General features: G+C 41.3%; 1 long non-coding RNA gene across 1 annotated transcript; it reads right to left on the bottom strand.

Moving 5' to 3' along the window:
- Window positions 1-12,038: 12,038 nt before the first annotated feature.
- LOC127531142 (uncharacterized) lies at window positions 12,039-13,176 on the bottom strand. The gene is made up of 2 exons (XR_007938123.1): window positions 12,839-13,176; window positions 12,039-12,478 (listed from the first exon to the last, which is right to left on the bottom strand). It is a non-coding gene; the product is annotated as an uncharacterized LOC127531142 (long non-coding RNA).
- Between the last annotated feature and the right edge of the window lie 5,226 nt (window positions 13,177-18,402).

The following is an 18,402-nucleotide window of genomic DNA, read 5'->3' as shown; positions in this document are numbered from 1 at the left end:
CAGCCATCACTTTTGAATTGTTGATTAACATCATTATTTAAAAAAACAAACTAATGAAACAGGGCTGGACAAAAATGATGGTACCCATAACTTAATATTTTGTTGCACAACCTTTTGAGGCAATCACTGCAATTAAACGATTTCTGTATTTGTCAATGAGCGTTCTGCAGCTGTCAACAGGTATTTTGGCCCACTCCTCATGAGCAAACAGCTCCAGTTGTCTCAGGTTTGATGGGTGTCTTCTCCAAATGGCATGTTTCAGCTCCTTCCACATATGTTCAATGGGATTCAAATCTGGGCTCATAGAAGGCCACTTTAGAATAGTCCAACGCTTTTCTCTCAGCCATTCTTGGGTGTTTTTGGCTGTGTGTTTTGGATCGTTGTCCTGTTGGAAGACCCATGACCTGCGACTGAGACCAAGCTTTCTGACACTAGGCAGCACATTTCTCTCCAGAATGCCTTGATAGTCTTCAGATTTCATCGTACCTTGCACACTTTCAAGACACCCTGTGCCAGATGCAGCAAAGCAGCCCCAAAACATTACTGAGCCTCCTCCATGTTTCACCGTAGGGACAGTGTTCTTTTCTTCGTATGCTTGGTTTTTGAGTCTATGAACATAGAGTTGATGTGCCTTACCAAAAAGCTCCAGTTTGGTCTCATCTGTCCAAAGGACATTCTCCCAGAAGCTTTGTGGCTTGTCAACATGCATTTTTGCAAATTCCAGTCTGGCTTTTTTAGGAGTTTTTTTCAGCAGTGGTGTCCTCCTTGGTCGTCTCCCATGAAGTCCACTTTGGCTCAAACAACGACGAATGGTGCGATCTGACACTGATGTACCTTGGCCTTGGAGTTCACTTTTAATTTCTTTGGAGGTTGCTCTGGGCTCTTTGGATACAATTCCAACGATCCGTCTCTTCAATTTGTCATCAATTTTCCTCTTGCGGCCACGTCCAGGGAGGTTGGCTACTGTCCCGTGGGTCTTGAACTTCTGAATAATATGAGCCACTGTTGTCACAGGAACTTCAAGCTGTTTAGAGATGGTCTTATAGCCTTTACCTTTAAGATGTTTGTCTATAATTTTTTTTCGGATGTCCTGGGACAATTCTCTCCTTCGCTTTCTGTTGTCCATGTTCAGTGTGGTACACACCTTTTCACCAAACAGCAGGGTGACTACTTGTCTCCCTTTAAATAGGCGACTGACTGATTATGAGTTTGGAAACACCTGTGATGTCAATTAAATGACACACCTGAGTTAATCATGTCACTCTGGTCAAATAGTTTTCAATCTTTTATAGAGGTACCATCATTTTTGTCCAGGCCTGTTTCATTAGTTTGTTTTTTTAAATAATTATGTTAATCAACAATTCAAAAGTAATGGCTGTTTTTGATTATTTAATTTTCAATAAATTTTTATTTATTGTTACTTTTGTGAGTTTCAAGTGATTTCAGTGAGAATTGTGGGTTTTTCCTTCTTTATCTGAGGGGTACCAACAATTTTGTCCACGTGTGTATGTATGTATATATTGAAAAAATACATTGAAAAAAATCGCATTTTTTTGACATACTATACTATGGCATTTTTTTTGGACAGAATTCATGACCATTTGTTTTTCAAACAAACCTGCTCTACAGTGTCTTTCATGGCCTACTTTACATTATTTCATCATATGGCATGTTTTTACCACGTTAACAAAAATAGCATTTTTGTTCGACATACTATACTATGATGTTGTTCTCCATTTTCCGACAAAAATGACGTTCTTGTCCAGTTTCCGTCAAAAATCGATGATTTTTTGTACAGTTTTGGACGACATACTATATGATGGCGTTTTTTTGGACAGAATTCATGACCATTTTTTTTTCAAAGAAAACTGCTCTACAGTGTTTTTCACGGCCTACTTTACATTATTTCATCATATGGCATGTTTTATGACATTTTAACAGAAATCGCATTTTTTTGGACATAGTGTACGACATTGATTCTTAACCTATTTTCAGTGACGTACCCCCTGTGTACTATTTTTTCATTCAAGTACCGCTCAACCAGGGCAAAGCATGTTTGGCTGACAAAAAGAGACAGACATAAAGTACAGCACTACGTCTTCAGTTTCTGATATGCTAAATTTTATATCACTGCAAAAAAAGGTCTTTCTTCAACTACTTGGAGAAAAAACTAAAACCTTGCTGAAAAATAATTGATTCAACTGTAAATAAAGATTTCTACACAGAAATAATCATAAATGTAAAGTGTCCTCTTACACACGTGGACAAATTATTGGTAGCCCTCGGTTAATGAAAGAAAAACCCAAAATGGTCACAGAAATCATTTGAATCTGACAAAAGTAAAAACAAAAAAATCTATGAAAATTAACCAGTGAAAATCAGACATTGCTTTTGAACCATGGTTCAGTCGAATTTAAAAAAATAAACTCTTTCATCTAAACTCTGCCATAAACTGGGTTCATGATGAGGAGGTCATGGGTAGGTTTGGGATCCAGGAGAGGAATGCAGAAGGACAGATGGTGGTTGACTTTGCAAAAAGGATGGAAATGGCTGTAGTGAATACTTTCTTCCAGAAGAGGCAGGAACATAGGGTGACCTATAAGAGTGGAGGTAGGAGCACACAGGGAGACTACATCTTGTGTAGACGGTGTAATCTGAAGGAGATCAGTGACTGCAAAGTAGTGGTAGGTGAGAGTGTAGCCAGACAGCATAGGATGGTGGTGTGTAGGATGACCCTGGTGGTGAAGAAGATGAAGAGGGCAAAGGCAGAGCAGAGGACCAAATGGTGGAAGCTGAAAAAGGAAGAGTGTTGTATGACTTTCAGGAAAGAGTTGAGACAGGCTTTGGATGGTCAGGAGGTGCTTCCAGATGACTGGACAACTACAGCAAATGTGATCAGGGAGACAGGTCGGAGAGTACTTGGTGTGTCATCTGGAAGGAAAGGAGATAAGGAGACTTGGTGGTGGAATGAGGAGGTGCAGGAGTGGATCCAGAGAAAGAGGTTAGCTAAGAAGAAGTGGGACACTGAGAGGACTGAAGAGAGTAGACAGGAGTACAGGGAGATGCAGCGTAAGGTGAAAGTAGAGGTGGCAAAGGCCAAACAAGGGGCTTACAATGACTTGTATGCTACACATGTGGACAAAATTGTTGGTACCCCTCAGTTAAAGAAGGAAAAAACCACAATTCTCACTGAAATCACTTGAAACTCACAAAAGTAACAATAAATAAAAATTTATTGAAAATTAAATAATCAAAAACAGCCATTACTTTTGAATTGTTGATTAACATCATTATTTAAAAAAACAAACTAATGAAATAGGGCTGGACAAAAATGATGGTACCCATAACTTAATATTTTGTTGCACAACCTTTTGAGGCAATCACTGCAATTAAACGATTTCTGTATTTGTCAATGAGCGTTCTGCAGCTGTCAACAGGTATTTTGGCCCACTCCTCATGAGCAAACAGCTCCAGTTGTCTCAGGTTTGATGGGTGTCTTCTCCAAATGGCATGTTTCAGCTCCTTCCACATATGTTCAATGGGATTCAGATCTGGGCTCATAGAAGGCCACTTTAGAATAGTCCAACGCTTTTCTCTCAGCCATTCTTGGGTGTTTTTGGCTGTGTGTTTTGGATGGTTGTCCTGTTGGAAGACCCATGACCTGCGACTGAGACCAAGCTTTCTGACACTAGGCAGCACATTTCTCTCCAGAATGCCTTGATAGTCTTCAGATTTCATCGTACCTTGCACACTTTCAAGACACCCTGTGCCAGATGCAGCAAAGCAGCCCCAAAACATTACTGAGCCTCCTCCATGTTTCACCGTAGGGACAGTGTTCTTTTCTTCGTATGCTTGGTTTTTCAGTCTATGAACATAGAGTTGATGTGCCTTACCAAAAAGCTCCAGTTTGGTCTCATCTGTCCAAAGGACATTCTCCCAGAAGCTTTGTGGCTTGTCAACATGCATTTTTGCAAATTCCAGTCTGGCTTTTTTATGAGTTTTTTTCAGCAGTGGTGTCCTCCTTGGTCGTCTCCCATGAAGTCCATTTTGGCTCAAACAACGACGAATGGTGCGATCTGACACTGATGTACCTTGGCCTTGGAGTTCACCTTTAATTTCTTTGGAGGTTGCTCTGGGCTCTTTGGATACAATTCCAACGATCCGTCTCTTCAATTTGTCATCAATTTTCCTCTTGCGGCCACGTCCAGGGAGGTTGGCTACTGTCCCGTGGGTCTTGAACTTCTGAATAATATGAGCCACTGTTGTCACAGGAACTTCAAGCTGTTTAGAGATGGTCTTATAGCCTTTATGTAGCAAGTATTATATCAACACCTGGTCGTATAGGGTAACTAAATAATACATTAACACAAGAATTGGACTAGTGTTCAGAAGATCTAAGAACGGCTACTGGAGAGCGGAAAACAGTAAATACAAGACACAAAGTAAGTTTTAAAGTGATGGTACCATATATTAAGGTGAATAGTTGATAACAGAAACAAAAAGAATAACCCAATTGTACAGTGAATATTTACATTAAAAATACACGCACTAATTCCAAATGTTCAACTTAAAATGAACAAACCAAAACCCAAAGTCCTTTTGTTGTAGTTTTTCCAGTTACACACGACAGTCCATTTAGGCACCGCAAAATGTTCAGTAATTGTTATTAGGTTTCGGGGATTATGGAAAAAGCGCAATTGTCCAAAGGAAGGTGAGTAGTGGAGCGGGGCAAATGGAAGGTGAGTAAGGGGAGGGAGAGAGCAGGCTGCACCAGCCTCCTACCCGACAGGTGTTACAGAGACGGACTGAGGGTTCTTCTGGCTCCTGGCCGTGGATCACTAGCTCGCCATCGAATTAACCCATAAAGGGTAAAGGTACCTGGCCTGTAAAACAAGGCCAAAATGAAAACTCATAAAACCAGAGTTCAAGTTCCATAACTTAGTGTACACTATCCAAACCTTTTAAAATCACTAATACCATGGTGTATTTATTCAATTCATTCAAATAAATTCATTCCAATAAAACAGACTCAAAAACCAAAAGTCTGAAAAATGCTAAATGCTAAACTAATGTTAGCATTTAAGAACAATAGGCTAAACACATAGAAATCTATAATAGGTCTTGGCCTAAGGCCTAGGACACCTGGGTTAGCATGTTAGCATTAGCTGCTAATGCTACCGCATGGCCCAGCAGAGCTAACTCATTGTTCACACAAAACAAGACATCAAACAATTCACACTCACCAATTCCAATGATCAGATTTGCACAAAATGGCATTGGGTCCCACCAATCCTCACATCCCAGAGTAAAGCTCTGTAATTTGGCATTTTATGTATTAGTTTAAACCAAAATGTTTCTTTTTGACTGTGTTTGTTTGGGAACTGACCTGTACAGCTGCTTCCTCAGCTCCTCTCCCCACACAACTGACTGGAGAGGAAGTGAGGCAGCATATATATTCCCTCCAAAACATGGGATTGGCTGGAGAAGCCAGGTGATCACTCAGGTGAATGTGATGCATTCAGGGACTTGAAAAAGGGGTGGGAATTTTAAATTCTTAACTAAAAGTGTGTTTAACCCAGGGTTACACCCTCCCCCCTTTAATCTATGCACGTCCCGTTGCATACTACGGTTGAGCTAATTAATTTATGTGCCCAAAGCGTCGGACAAACTGTGTAACAAAGTCTGGATGACTGAAATCAAGGGATTTCCAAATGAAACATAGTTTAGTCTCTTAGGTGGTTGTCTAGAACGATTTGAGCGTCTAAGACTGGGCTCAATCGGTTGGTCATTTATGCTTTCTTTATCATTATCAGGTAAGTCGTTTATGCTTTCAAGATTTGTCGGGTTTGCCAAATTAGATTCAAGATTGTTAACTTCTTCAGGTTCTTCTTCCACAGGTGCATTGGCAACATTTGGACCTTCAGAACTAGGTAAGTCAACAGATAGCATTTCAGGTAAGGTTTCCTCTACAGGATCAAAATCAACTGCAGGTAAGACATTTTCAGTAAAAGGTAAGGTTTTAGGTAAATCTCCTTCAGGGTCAGGTAAGGATTCAGGTGAGTTTATTTCCGGAATAGCTTCAGAAACCGGGAAGGTTACATTCTCTGGAGCTTGGAATTTCTCCACTGAAAACTGCACTGGACTCGGAATCAGATAGACAGATGTTTCCTCCAGTTGCTCTGCGTCCTCCTCAGACTCTTTAGAGTGGAGCAGGGCTCGAGTTTTCTGACGAGTTATTCTGGGTTCTACAACAGGAAGTAAGTCAGGACTTGCATCCAGATCTGCTTCCGGGAGAAAACCACATGGCAACAACAAATCACGATGTAAAGTACGTGTTGCACCATCTTTCCCTTCAGGTTTTACAGTATACACAGGTAAGTCTCCAGCTCTTTTCTCAACGATGTAGACATCTGGTTCCCATTTGTCACTGAGTTTGTGCTTCCCTCTTATCCGGACATTGCGAACGAGCACTCTGTCACCAACTTCAAGCTGAGACGGTCTGACATTTTTATCGAATCGAACCTTATTTCGGTCGTTGCTTTTTGCAACGTTTTTGGAGGCAATTTTGTAGCTTTCTTCAAGTCTTGACTTAAGGTCTTGTACATACTGAGTGTGTGGTTGGTACTTCTTTTTGTGCACAGGTAATCCGAAGGCCAGATCCACAGGAAGGCGAGGGGACCTCCCGAACATTAACTCATAGGGAGTGAATCCGGTAACTTCATTTCTCGTGCAGTTATAGGCATGCACCAACGGTTTGACAAACTCACGCCACTTGGATTTTTGTTTAGTCTCCAGAGTCCCCAGCATGTTTAACAAAGTCCTGTTAAATCTCTCAACAGGATTGCCTCGAGGATGGTAAGGTGTTATTCGACACTTCTGAATTCCAACAACAGTACAAAGTTCATGAATCAACTTAGACTCAAAGTCTGGGCCTTGATCGGTATGTAACCTTTCCGGAATACCGTAGTAGATGATGAAATTGTCCATGAGGCATTTGGCCACAGTCTTCGCCTTCTGATTGGCTGTTGGAATTGCCACAGCGAACTTTGTAAAATGATCGGTAAGTACCAGAACATCTTTGGTGTTACTTGTGTCCGGTTCTATACTGAGGAAATCCATGCAAAGAAGTTCCAATGGGCGGGATGTTCGAATGCTGACAAGAGGGGCTGCTTTTTCTGGTAATGCCTTCCGACGCACACAACGTCCACAGGTCTTGACTTTACGCTCAACATCAGCGGCCATTTTGGGCCAGTAAAACCGGGTTCGAGCCAGATCGAGAGTACGCTCTATCCCCATGTGGCCCATATGGTCATGCAGGCTCTGGAGAACAGTTGAACGGAGTTCTTCAGGCAGAACAAGTTGGTAAGATGGCTGCTCATTGTCTTGCCGTTTGCGATATAAGATGCCATCGAGAATTTCTAACTTACTCAGTTCTCTCAGGAGAAATGAAAGCTCAGGCAACTCTTCTCTAGCTGTTGGAGGAATGTTCTCACCAGTTTCCAATTGATGGATTACCTCCCGAATGCTTGGATCAGCCCTTTGCTTATCTCGGAGTTCAGGGTGAGATAGTGCAGGGGCAACTGGAAGGCCTTGAAAATCTTCCGAAAAAGCATCAGAAACTGATTCAGCCATGATAGAAAGAGATTCGACCAGTGACGTGTCAGCCTGAGTTCAGAAAAGACTGCTCTGGCACACTGCTTCCACAACTTCAGGTGAGATGTTCTCATCACTATCTGGAAGATGTTGCTTAGTAAACTGGTGAAGGAGCTCGTCATCCTTTTGTACCGTCTCTGGACTGAGACTGCTGTGAGGCCTGCGGGAAAGCGCATCCGCATCCAAATTCTGCTTCCCAGCTCTGTACTGGATCTTAAATGAAAACGTCGATAGAGCAGCCAGCCAACGATGACTAGTGGCATCAAGCTTTGCGGATGTTAAGAGGTAAGTAAGAGGATTACTATCAGTAACTACCGTAAAGTTTGCTCCATATAGGTAATCCTGAAACTTTTCTGTTACGCTCCATTTAAGGGCCAGAAATTCCAGCTTGTGTGCTGGATAGCGACTTTCGCTTTGTGACAACCCTCTGCTGGCGAAGGCAATCACTCTCAGGGCTCCTTCCTGTTCCTGGTAAAGGGCTGCTCCAAGACCAGTCGTGCTAGCGTCTGTATGAAGAATGTATGGCAACGACGGATTAGCGAATCCCAATACAGGAGCAGTGGTGAGTTTATCGATGAGAGTGGTAAAGGCCTGCTGGCATTGAGGACTCCATCGAGCGCCGAAAGACTGTTTCGGATCGAAGAGTGGTTTAAAGGCGTTGTTCTTAGTAGACTTCCGAACAGGTGGGTAACCTCGGGTCAGGTTGTTGAGTGGCTTCACAATGGCAGCATAACCTTTTATGAAGCGCCGGTAATATCCTGCGAAGCCCAAGAATGAGCGCAAGGTTTTGAGATTGTATGGAATTGGCCAGGATTTCAGGGCGGCAACCTTGGCAGGATCCGTCTCAACACCTTTTTCGGAAACCACATGACCCAAGTACCGTACTGATGTCTGTAGAAACTTGCACTTATCTGGTGAGAGTTTGAGTCCGTACTCTTTGAGCCTGTCAAGCACTCGCAGTAAGCGGCGTTCATGCTCCTCAAGGGTGTCAGCAAAGATTATTAGATCGTCAATAAATACCAGAACCTCCTTCAAATGCATACTTCCCATGCACTTTTCCATCAGGCGTTGAAATGTTGAAGGCGCGTTGGTAACACCCTGGGGCATTCGATTGAATTCCCAAAACCCCAGGGGAGTGACAAAGGCGGTTTTAGCCTTATCTTCTTCACACATTTCAATCTGGTAATAGCCTGACTTGAGGTCAAGGACTGAGAACCATTTAGCGCCATTCAGCGCGGAAAAAGACTCTTCCAAATTTGGTAAGGGATAGGCATCTTTAATAGTTTGTAAATTCAATTTCCGGTAATCAATACACAACCGAATTTCTCCATTCTTCTTTTTCACAACTACAATAGGAGATGAAAATGAAGATTCAGATTCCCTTATCACACCAGCATTAAGAAGCTCTTGTAGATGTTTCCGTACTGCTTCAATGTCATTTGGGTGAATAGGGCGTGCACGATGCTTGAAAGGGGTATTATCATGGAGGTTAATGTGGTGTTTAACATGGCTGGTACACCCGAAGTCGAGATTATGATGTGCAAACACCTCCGGCATGGCATTCAATTTAGCAGTGATACGTTCTCGCCACTCAGCGGAGACTGGACTGTCACCAAAGTTGAAAGTCAATAGAGTCGATTGACTCTGTAATGGTTTATTGACTACATGGTGGTCAGAGATGGTACATTCATAAGTGTCAAGATCTGCAATCACGGAAGATGGAGGAATGCAGACATCTTGCTCAGACTCATTGGTCACCACAACCGGAACTTTGTGTGGTAAGTGAGAAGACAAGGAAACCAAGCAGCTGCTAACGCACAAGCCACCCGGCAGGCCTGAATCCGGGTGCTGAACGATTGCGGACTGACTGGTTGTAGGAGTTGACACCTTTGCTAAGCCTTCGAGTACCATTGTGCGACCAGCTGGAATGAACACAGGAGCCTTGCTACCCAGAATGACAAGTCCAATGTGATCTTCAACATTGCTTTGGTGCTTTAGCTGCAGAGTTTGTAAAACAACTTTGTAGCCTTGTGAACTTGGCTGGAAGGCGTGAGAATCACTGCTGCAAAACTGGTCGTAAAGGACTTCAAGAGTGTTCATGCCAATTAACACTGAATTCGGGAAACCGGGTCTAATATCTGGAACCACAAGTGCGAGTGTCTGAATGTCAAAATTTGTTCCAAGAAAATCTTCTGGAAATGTTATGGTTGTCTCAACATATCCAAGGTATGGAACATTCTGACCCGCTGCACCTTCGATATGGAGTAGCTCATTAAGTGAATAAATAGGCTGATCAAACAAATGTTCATTGTAGAATGACACGGGAATGGTGGTTACTTGCGAACCAGTATCGAGGAGACACAAGCAAGTTTGACCAGCAACAGTAATGTCCGCAGTACATCGGGAACCGACCAATCCTTTTGGCAATCTTCTCTTTGCTTTCATGTTTGACTGCATTTCAACACACTGGACAGTTTTCTTTGCTTTCTTTGTTACGGGACAGGGTTGGTCCTGCACAGCTCCTGATAGTCCCTCAGCAGGAGCTGAAATTAGTTTAAATGCCCAGACTTGCTTGGTTTCTGCCACTTTTGTTGTTATTTGCTGTTGAACTGTCTCCTTTTGACATTCACAAGGGATGAATTTGGAACATTGTCACATTGTGGCTTAATGTGGCCATCTTCCCCGCAGCGGAAACAAAACCCTGGCTTTGGAGAAGATGACTTTGGATTGCCAGGCTTTGATTTATCAAATGTCTTTATGGTGGTATCTGGAGCAGTTCTGGTCTGACTTGCCGTGAGAATTGCAAGTTGCTTCTGAATGGCAGACATTTGTTCAGTAAGCTGCTTAGTGAATAAAGAGATTGTAGAACACAAATTGGGTTCCTCTTCAGCCCGTACAAGTTGTGCTTGATTTGAGATTTTATGTTTTGTCACGCCCAGATGCTGCTTCATTCTCATCGTCTTTGTTGCATCTTGATCTTCCTCTGTGCGAAGGAGTAGTAAAAGTTCTGCAAATGGAGGTGGGTCATTTTTCCGCTGCTTTAGCTGTAGTTCCACAATAAGATTATTGTCCCAACAACCTCTGCAGAATTGGGTTAACAGACGCTTATCAACATCTCTTGCAGGAACTCCTCCTCTCCTCACCGCATGCTGCAACGCCACCTGAAGACACTGTAGGTAAGTAGATGGTTTTTCACCCACATCCTGGTAAGTATCGAGAAATTTTGCGTACAGTTCATCTCCATCTTGCACAGTTCCATATGCAGATTCGAGCTGTTGTAAGTACACCCCTGGCAAAGTGTCTGGACTGAGATGTTTAACAATATCAGCAGCAGGAGGCAACAGACTATCCCTGATCAGTCTGGTACGTTGCAGATCCGAAATGGCTGGATCTCTCAGGACTAATTCAACTCCAGACCTCCAGGTATCATAGTCTGTCTCATGCGCTGGCCTTGGCACCTTCCCAGAGAATGTCCGGAATCGATGGGATGAATGTGCACCATCTCCACTCCTCACAACATGTTCCACAACATAACGCTGCACCTCAGGAGGGGTGAGATCACTGGCAGCCATGTTTAGAGTGGATCGCCTTTCTCCCCTCTGGTTACTATCATCTGGAGGAACAAAACTGGACCTAGAGGCAGACGGGAAGTTGGTAACAGGAGAATCTGATTGCTTTACTGAAACAGGAGGGGTTAACTGCTCTTCTTCAGCATTGACATCTGCGGCAGGACGATTCAGCTCGACAATGGATTTGTTAATTTGTGACATCATTTCTTGAAGTATTTCTCCATATTCCTTTCCAGACAATTTAGCCATAGTCTTCACATCCATCATCAAATTTTCAGTTTTTGAAGCACAACCTTTTGAAGCATAAACCTCAGACAAACTTTCAATATAAAATTTGTTACCTTCATCTGAAGTGTAAGTATATGGCAAAGTTGGTAAAAGCCCAATAGCAGAACCAGACTTAAATTCAACAACATATCGGCCTACAAATTCAGAACTTATATCATTAACTGTGAAATTCTGATTTATTCCACCTATTGATTCAAAGTATCTGATAATATCTTCTCGCAAATCAGAATCTGTGGCCCCATTGATCAAAACAGCATTTGGAATTTTCACTCCAAGAGATTCAAAGAACTCCATGTTTATACTCAAGGACTGGTGAGTGTGAATAAACAAGTTGAAATTATTAAATTACTCAATTATTACTGTGCCTTCCACTCTCCTGGCTAGCTCGCCAAAATGTAGCAAGTATTATATCAACACCTGGTCGTATAGGGTAACTAAATAATACATTAACACAAGAATTGGACTAGTGTTCAGAAGATCTAAGAACGGCTACTGGAGAGCGGAAAACAGTAAATACAAGACACAAAGTAAGTTTTAAAGTGATGGTACCATATATTAAGGTGAATAGTTGATAACAGAAACAAAAAGAATAACCCAATTGTACAGTGAATATTTACATTAAAAATACACGCACTAATTCCAAATGTTCAACTTAAAATGAACAAACCAAAACCCAAAGTCCTTTTGTTGTAGTTTTTCCAGTTACACACGACAGTCCATTTAGGCACCGCAAAATGTTCAGTAATTGTTATTAGGTTTCGGGGATTATGGAAAAAGCGCAATTGTCCAAAGGAAGGTGAGTAGTGGAGCGGGGCAAATGGAAGGTGAGTAAGGGGAGGGAGAGAGCAGGCTGCACCAGCCTCCTACCCGACAGGTGTTACAGAGACGGACTGAGGGTTCTTCTGGCTCCTGGCCGTGGATCACTAGCTCGCCATCGAATTAACCCATAAAGGGTAAAGGTACCTGGCCTGTAAAACAAGGCCAAAATGAAAACTCATAAAACCAGAGTTCAAGTTCCATAACTTAGTGTACACTATCCAAACCTTTTAAAATCACTAATACCATGGTGTATTTATTCAATTCATTCAAATAAATTCATTCCAATAAAACAGACTCAAAAACCAAAAGTCTGAAAAATGCTAAATGCTAAACTAATGTTAGCATTTAAGAACAATAGGCTAAACACATAGAAATCTATAATAGGTCTTGGCCTAAGGCCTAGGACACCTGGGTTAGCATGTTAGCATTAGCTGCTAATGCTACCGCATGGCCCAGCAGAGCTAACTCATTGTTCACACAAAACAAGACATCAAACAATTCACACTCACCAATTCCAATGATCAGATTTGCACAAAATGGCATTGGGTCCCACCAATCCTCACATCCCAGAGTAAAGCTCTGTAATTTGGCATTTTATGTATTAGTTTAAACCAAAATGTTTCTTTTTGACTGTGTTTGTTTGGGAACTGACCTGTACAGCTGCTTCCTCAGCTCCTCTCCCCACACAACTGACTGGAGAGGAAGTGAGGCAGCATATATATTCCCTCCAAAACATGGGATTGGCTGGAGAAGCCAGGTGATCACTCAGGTGAATGTGATGCATTCAGGGACTTGAAAAAGGGGTGGGAATTTTAAATTCTTAACTAAAAGTGTGTTTAACCCAGGGTTACATTTACCTTTAAGATGTTTGTCTATAAGTTTTTTTCGGATGTCCTGGGACAATTCTCTCCTTCGCTTTCTGTTGTCCATGTTCAGTGTGGTACACACCTTTTCACCAAACAGCAGGGTGACTACTTGTCTCCCTTTAAATAGGCAGACTGACTGATTATGAGTTTGGAAACACCTGTGATGTCAATTAAATGACACACCTGAGTTAATCATGTCACTCTGGTCAAATAGTTTTCAATCTTTTATAGAGGTACCATCATTTTTGTCCAGGCCTGTTTCATTAGTTTGTTTTTTTAAATAATTATGTTAATCAACAATTCAAAAGTAATGGCTGTTTTTGATTATTTAATTTTCAATAAATTTTTATTTATTGTTACTTTTGTGAGTTTCAAGTGATTTCAGTGAGAATTGTGGGTTTTTCCTTCTTTAACTGAGGGGTACCAACAATTTTGTCCTCGTGTGTAGGTTGGACAGTAAGGAGGGAGAGACTGATCTGTACAGGTTGGCAAGGCAGAGAGACAGAGATGGGAAGGACGTGCAGCAGGTTAGGGTGATAAAGGATAAGGATGGAAGTGTGTTGACAGGTGCCAGTAGTGTGATGGGAAGATGGAAAGAGTACTTTGAAGAGTTGATGAATGAGGAAAATGAGAGAGAACGAAGAGTAGAAGAGGTGACTGTTGTGGACCAGGAAGTAGCAAAGATTAGTAAGGATGAAGTGAGGAGGGCATTGAAGAGGATGAAGAGTGGAAAGGCACTTGGTCCTGATGATATACCTGTGGAGGTATGGAAGTGTCTGAGAGAGGTAGCAGTAGAGTTTCTGACTGGGTTGTTCAACAGGATCTTAGATAGTGAGAAGATGTCCGAGGAATGGAGGAGAAGTGTGCTGGTGCCCATCTTTAAGAACAAGGGAGATGTGCAGAGTTGTGGCAACTACAGAGGAATAAAGCTGATGAGCCACACGATGAAGCTATGGGAAAGAGTAGCTGAAGCTAGACTAAGGGCAGAGGTGAACATCTGTGAGCAGCAGTATGGTTTCATGCCAAGAAAGAGTACAGCAGATACAATATTTGCTTTGAGGATGTTGATAGAGAAGTACAGAGAAGGTCACAAGGAGCTGCATTGTGTCTTTGTAGATCTGGAGAAAGCTTCTGACAGGGTGCCCAGAGAGGAACTGGGGTTTTGTATGAGGAAGTCTGGAGTGGCAGAGAAGTATGTTAGAGTGGTGCAGGACATGTATGAGGACTGTAAGACAGTGGTGAGGTGTGCTGTAGGAGTAACAGAGGAGTTCAAGGTGGAGGTGGGAGTACATCAGGGATCAGCTCTGAGCCCCTTCTTGTTTGCTATGGTGATGGACAGGATGACAGACGAGGTTAGACAGGAGTCTCCATGGACTATGATGTTTGCAGATGACATTGTGATCTGTAGTGAGAGCAGGGAACAGGTGGAGGAGAAGCTAGAGGCGTGGAGGTTTGCCCTGGAAAGGAGAGGAATGAAGGTTAGCCGCAGCAAGACGGAGTATCTGTGTGTGAATGAGAGGGACCCAAGTGGAAGAGTGAGGTTACAGGGAGAAGAGATCAAGAAGGTGGAGGATTTTAAGTACTTAGGGTCAACAGTCCAGAGCAATGGAGAGTGTGGAAAAGAGGTGAAGAAGCGTGTACAGACAGGCTGGAACGGCTGGAGAAAAGTGTCAGGTGTGATGTGTGATAGAAGAGTTTCAGCTAAAATGAAAGGAAAGGTTTACAAAACTGGTGAGACCAGCCATGTTGTTTGGTCTGGAGACAGTGTCCCTGAGGAAAAGACAGGAGGCAGAGCTGGAGGTAGCAGAACTGAAGATGCTGAGGTTCTCTTTGGGAGTGACCAGGATGGATAGGATCAGGAATGAGAACATCAGAGGGACAGCACACGTTAGAGGCTTTGGAGATAAAGTCAGAGAGGCCAGACTGAGATGGTTCAGACATGTCCAGAGGAGAGAGAGTGAATATATTGGTAGAAGGATGCTGAGTTTCCCACTGCCAGGCAGGAGGCCTAGAGGAAGACCAAAGAGGAGGTTTATGGATGTGGTTAAAGAGGACATGAAGGTAGTTGGTGTGAGAGAAGAGGATGCAGCAGACAGGGTTAGATGGAGGCAACTGATTCACTGTGGAGACCACTGAAGGGAAAAGCAGAAGAAGAAGAAGAAGAAGAAGAAGAAGAAGAAGAAGAAGAAGAAGGTAATAAAATGGAATGGCCTACTTGATATGAAATTCAGTTTATCAACTTTCATTCCTATTTTGTTGAAGAATTATTGAATAAATATATTTTACAAAGGATTTTTGAAATGTTGCTAGTTTTTAATGTTTTTTTTTATCTCACCCCTGGCATACCTTCAAGTACCCCCAGAGGAACTCATACCCCCATTTGAGAACCGCTGGACTAAACTATGACATTTTAAAGACATTTTGTACAACATGCTAAACTTTGACTTTGTTTCCCCATTTTGTACGGCAGAGTAATCTATAAAGTTTTTTCACATTTTGGATGACATACTAAACTGCAAATGAATATCTGCTCCAAATGTCTCACTAATAATCATTATCAGCCTTAAAAACCCACAAACACCCCTCTATACTGGACCACACTTAGGACAGTCCCACAGTAGATCTCTGTTAGATTTAACTTTCAGACAGTCCAAGGACGGAAACCTTCTAAGTTCCTGAGCAGTTCTCTGTTAGTTTGAACCTTCAGACAGTCTGAGGACTGAAGTTTTAGAAGTTTCTCAGTACTTGTGTGTTAGTTTGAACTTTGTGGTGAACAGAAGCCTTAAAACTTGTGACCATGAGTCTTGATTTCACATTTAGACCATCCATCTGAGTTCTTCTTCAGAAATCCTGAACAAACTTTGATTCTCTTCACTGAGCAGTAAAGTTTGTGGAGATCAGAAGGTAACATTAGTTTGATCGATGCCTTCAACTACTAGTAGACTTTATCTGGAAAGCAGTTTTCTGAAATGAGCTCTTAGTAAATCTGTCCACAGTCAAACCAAGAACACAGAAAGAGGAAATGTTTGAAGAAACAACTTGATGTTTTCATTTCAGACTAGAAAACGCTTTAAGACCTTTATCTGTTTTTGCTCTTTTTCATCGTTTTATCGTCTCTTCTGTTTAATTTGATCTTCTAAAGTCTAACTGGTGTCTTTTACAATGTTTTGTCTTTAGTTTGATTCTTCTTAAATCTTTAGTTTTGCTCTTTTCTCACATTTTATTCTTTTCTAATGTCTGATTTCATTTCAAAATGTTTTGTCTTTTTAATGTTTTAATTGTTGTTTTTTAAATGTTTTATCGACTTGTTTGAACAATTTCCTTTTCTTTCCCAATGTTTAATTTTTAGATTAAAACTTTAAGGTTTTTCTTTTTAAATGTTTTATCACCTTTTAATGTTTAATTGTATTTTTAAAAGTTTCATTGTATTTTCAGTTTAATTCCTATTTAAAGTTTAATTGTCTTTAAGGTTTAATTTTCTAATTAAATGTTTTGTCTTTTTAAAGTGGAAAGATCAGAGATGAAGATAAAATCATGGTGGACAGAAACATCAGAATGGAGGAGGTATAATCATGAAGAAAGAAACTGCAAATACCACGATAGGATTCTGGTCTGTATCAGAAAGACTGATAGTGGGAAAACTGGAGGGGAAACCATTCGATGTGAACATTATTCAGATCTATGCAGCAACACACGACCACAGAGAAAATGAAACTGAAGAGTTCTATGAAAACTTACAAAAACTCATGAAATACACAAAATCAGCAGAAGTTAATATCATAATGGGCGACCTAAATGCCAAAGTAGGAAAAGGTGCAGAACACCCGGTGGTAGGAAACTTTGTCTATGGCACAAGAAATGATAGAGATTCAAAGCAAACTGAATTCTGCAAAGGAAACAACCTGTTAACCACGAACACAATGTTCAAACAGCATCCAAAGAACATGTACGCATGGAAAAGTCCAGGAGAGCAGATAGATTACATCATGATTCATGACAGGTTCAGGAATAGTGTAAAAATGTGAAAACACTCCCAGGTGCTGACACTGACTCAGCTGTTAGGACTCTGAAGTTCAAATTGAAAACAAGGCAAAAACCAAGAGTCCATGAGCAGTACAACGTGAACATGCTGAGAAGAAAACATCAGAAATCAATTCAGCTTAGAAGTAAAAAACAGGTTCTCCGTATTTGCAACTGACACAAACTGACACCCTGGAAGAAAGTTTTTCAGAATATGAAAGAGTTTTAGAAGGTTCTACCAAAGAAAGAGGAAAAAGCAAAACAAAGTTGGATGACAGATGAAATTTTAAATGTCATGGAAGAAAGAAAATCAGTCAAACACAGAGATCCCAAGAAATATGAAAGCTCGAGAAAGAGAACGGACACAGAATGCAAGAATGCAAAAGAGACTTGGTGGAATAAGAAATGTGAAGATATAGAGCAAGTAGAGGCCAGGAATCAGCATAAAGAAATACATGACAACATCAAAGAAGTGACTGGAAAACGAAGGACAAAGGAAGTGAGTGCATCAAAGACAAAAATGGCAATATGCTGTTTGATGAAATCAAAGATAGGTGGGAAGAATATGTGACTGAACTGTATGGTGATGCAAGAAACGACAACCTAGAACTGCCTTCAAATGAAGATGGTGAAGATCTGCTGGTGGATGAGGTAAAGAAGGCAATAAATGACCTAAAATCAGGCAGCAGGACTGGACAACATTAACACCCAGATTTTAGAATCATTGGATGAAGAAAACATTAAGCATGTCGCTCAATTTTGCAATATGGAATACAAAACTGGTACTTCTCCAGGTGACTCCACATTCATAAGACTTCTAAGAAACAAAACGCCACAGAATGTTCTGAATATCGAACAATAAGTCTTATGAGACATATACTGAAAACCATATTGTGCATAATACTGAACAGGAACAAGAAGAGCATAGGAAGTGAAATAAATGAAACTCAGACTTTATAAATGGCAAAGGAACAAGAGAAGGCATCTTCAGCTTGTAGCATATTGCCTTATTAAACGTTAATTTAATAAGTCTGCACTCGTTGATAGTTTATTAATCGGGGCACCACCTGACGTCTCGTCAGGACAAATATTAATCAATCTTAATAACAATATTATTAATTGATTGAAAATTTGATCAGTTAGTCAGTCTAATATCTGAATGTCAAGAATCCTCGAAAAACATTGAC

Source organism: Acanthochromis polyacanthus, chromosome 19, assembly GCF_021347895.1.
Source record: "Acanthochromis polyacanthus isolate Apoly-LR-REF ecotype Palm Island chromosome 19, KAUST_Apoly_ChrSc, whole genome shotgun sequence".
NCBI lineage: Eukaryota > Metazoa > Chordata > Actinopteri > Pomacentridae > Acanthochromis > Acanthochromis polyacanthus.
Note: the sequence above shows the minus strand (reverse complement) of the source record. Positions and strands in the feature narration are given on the sequence as shown.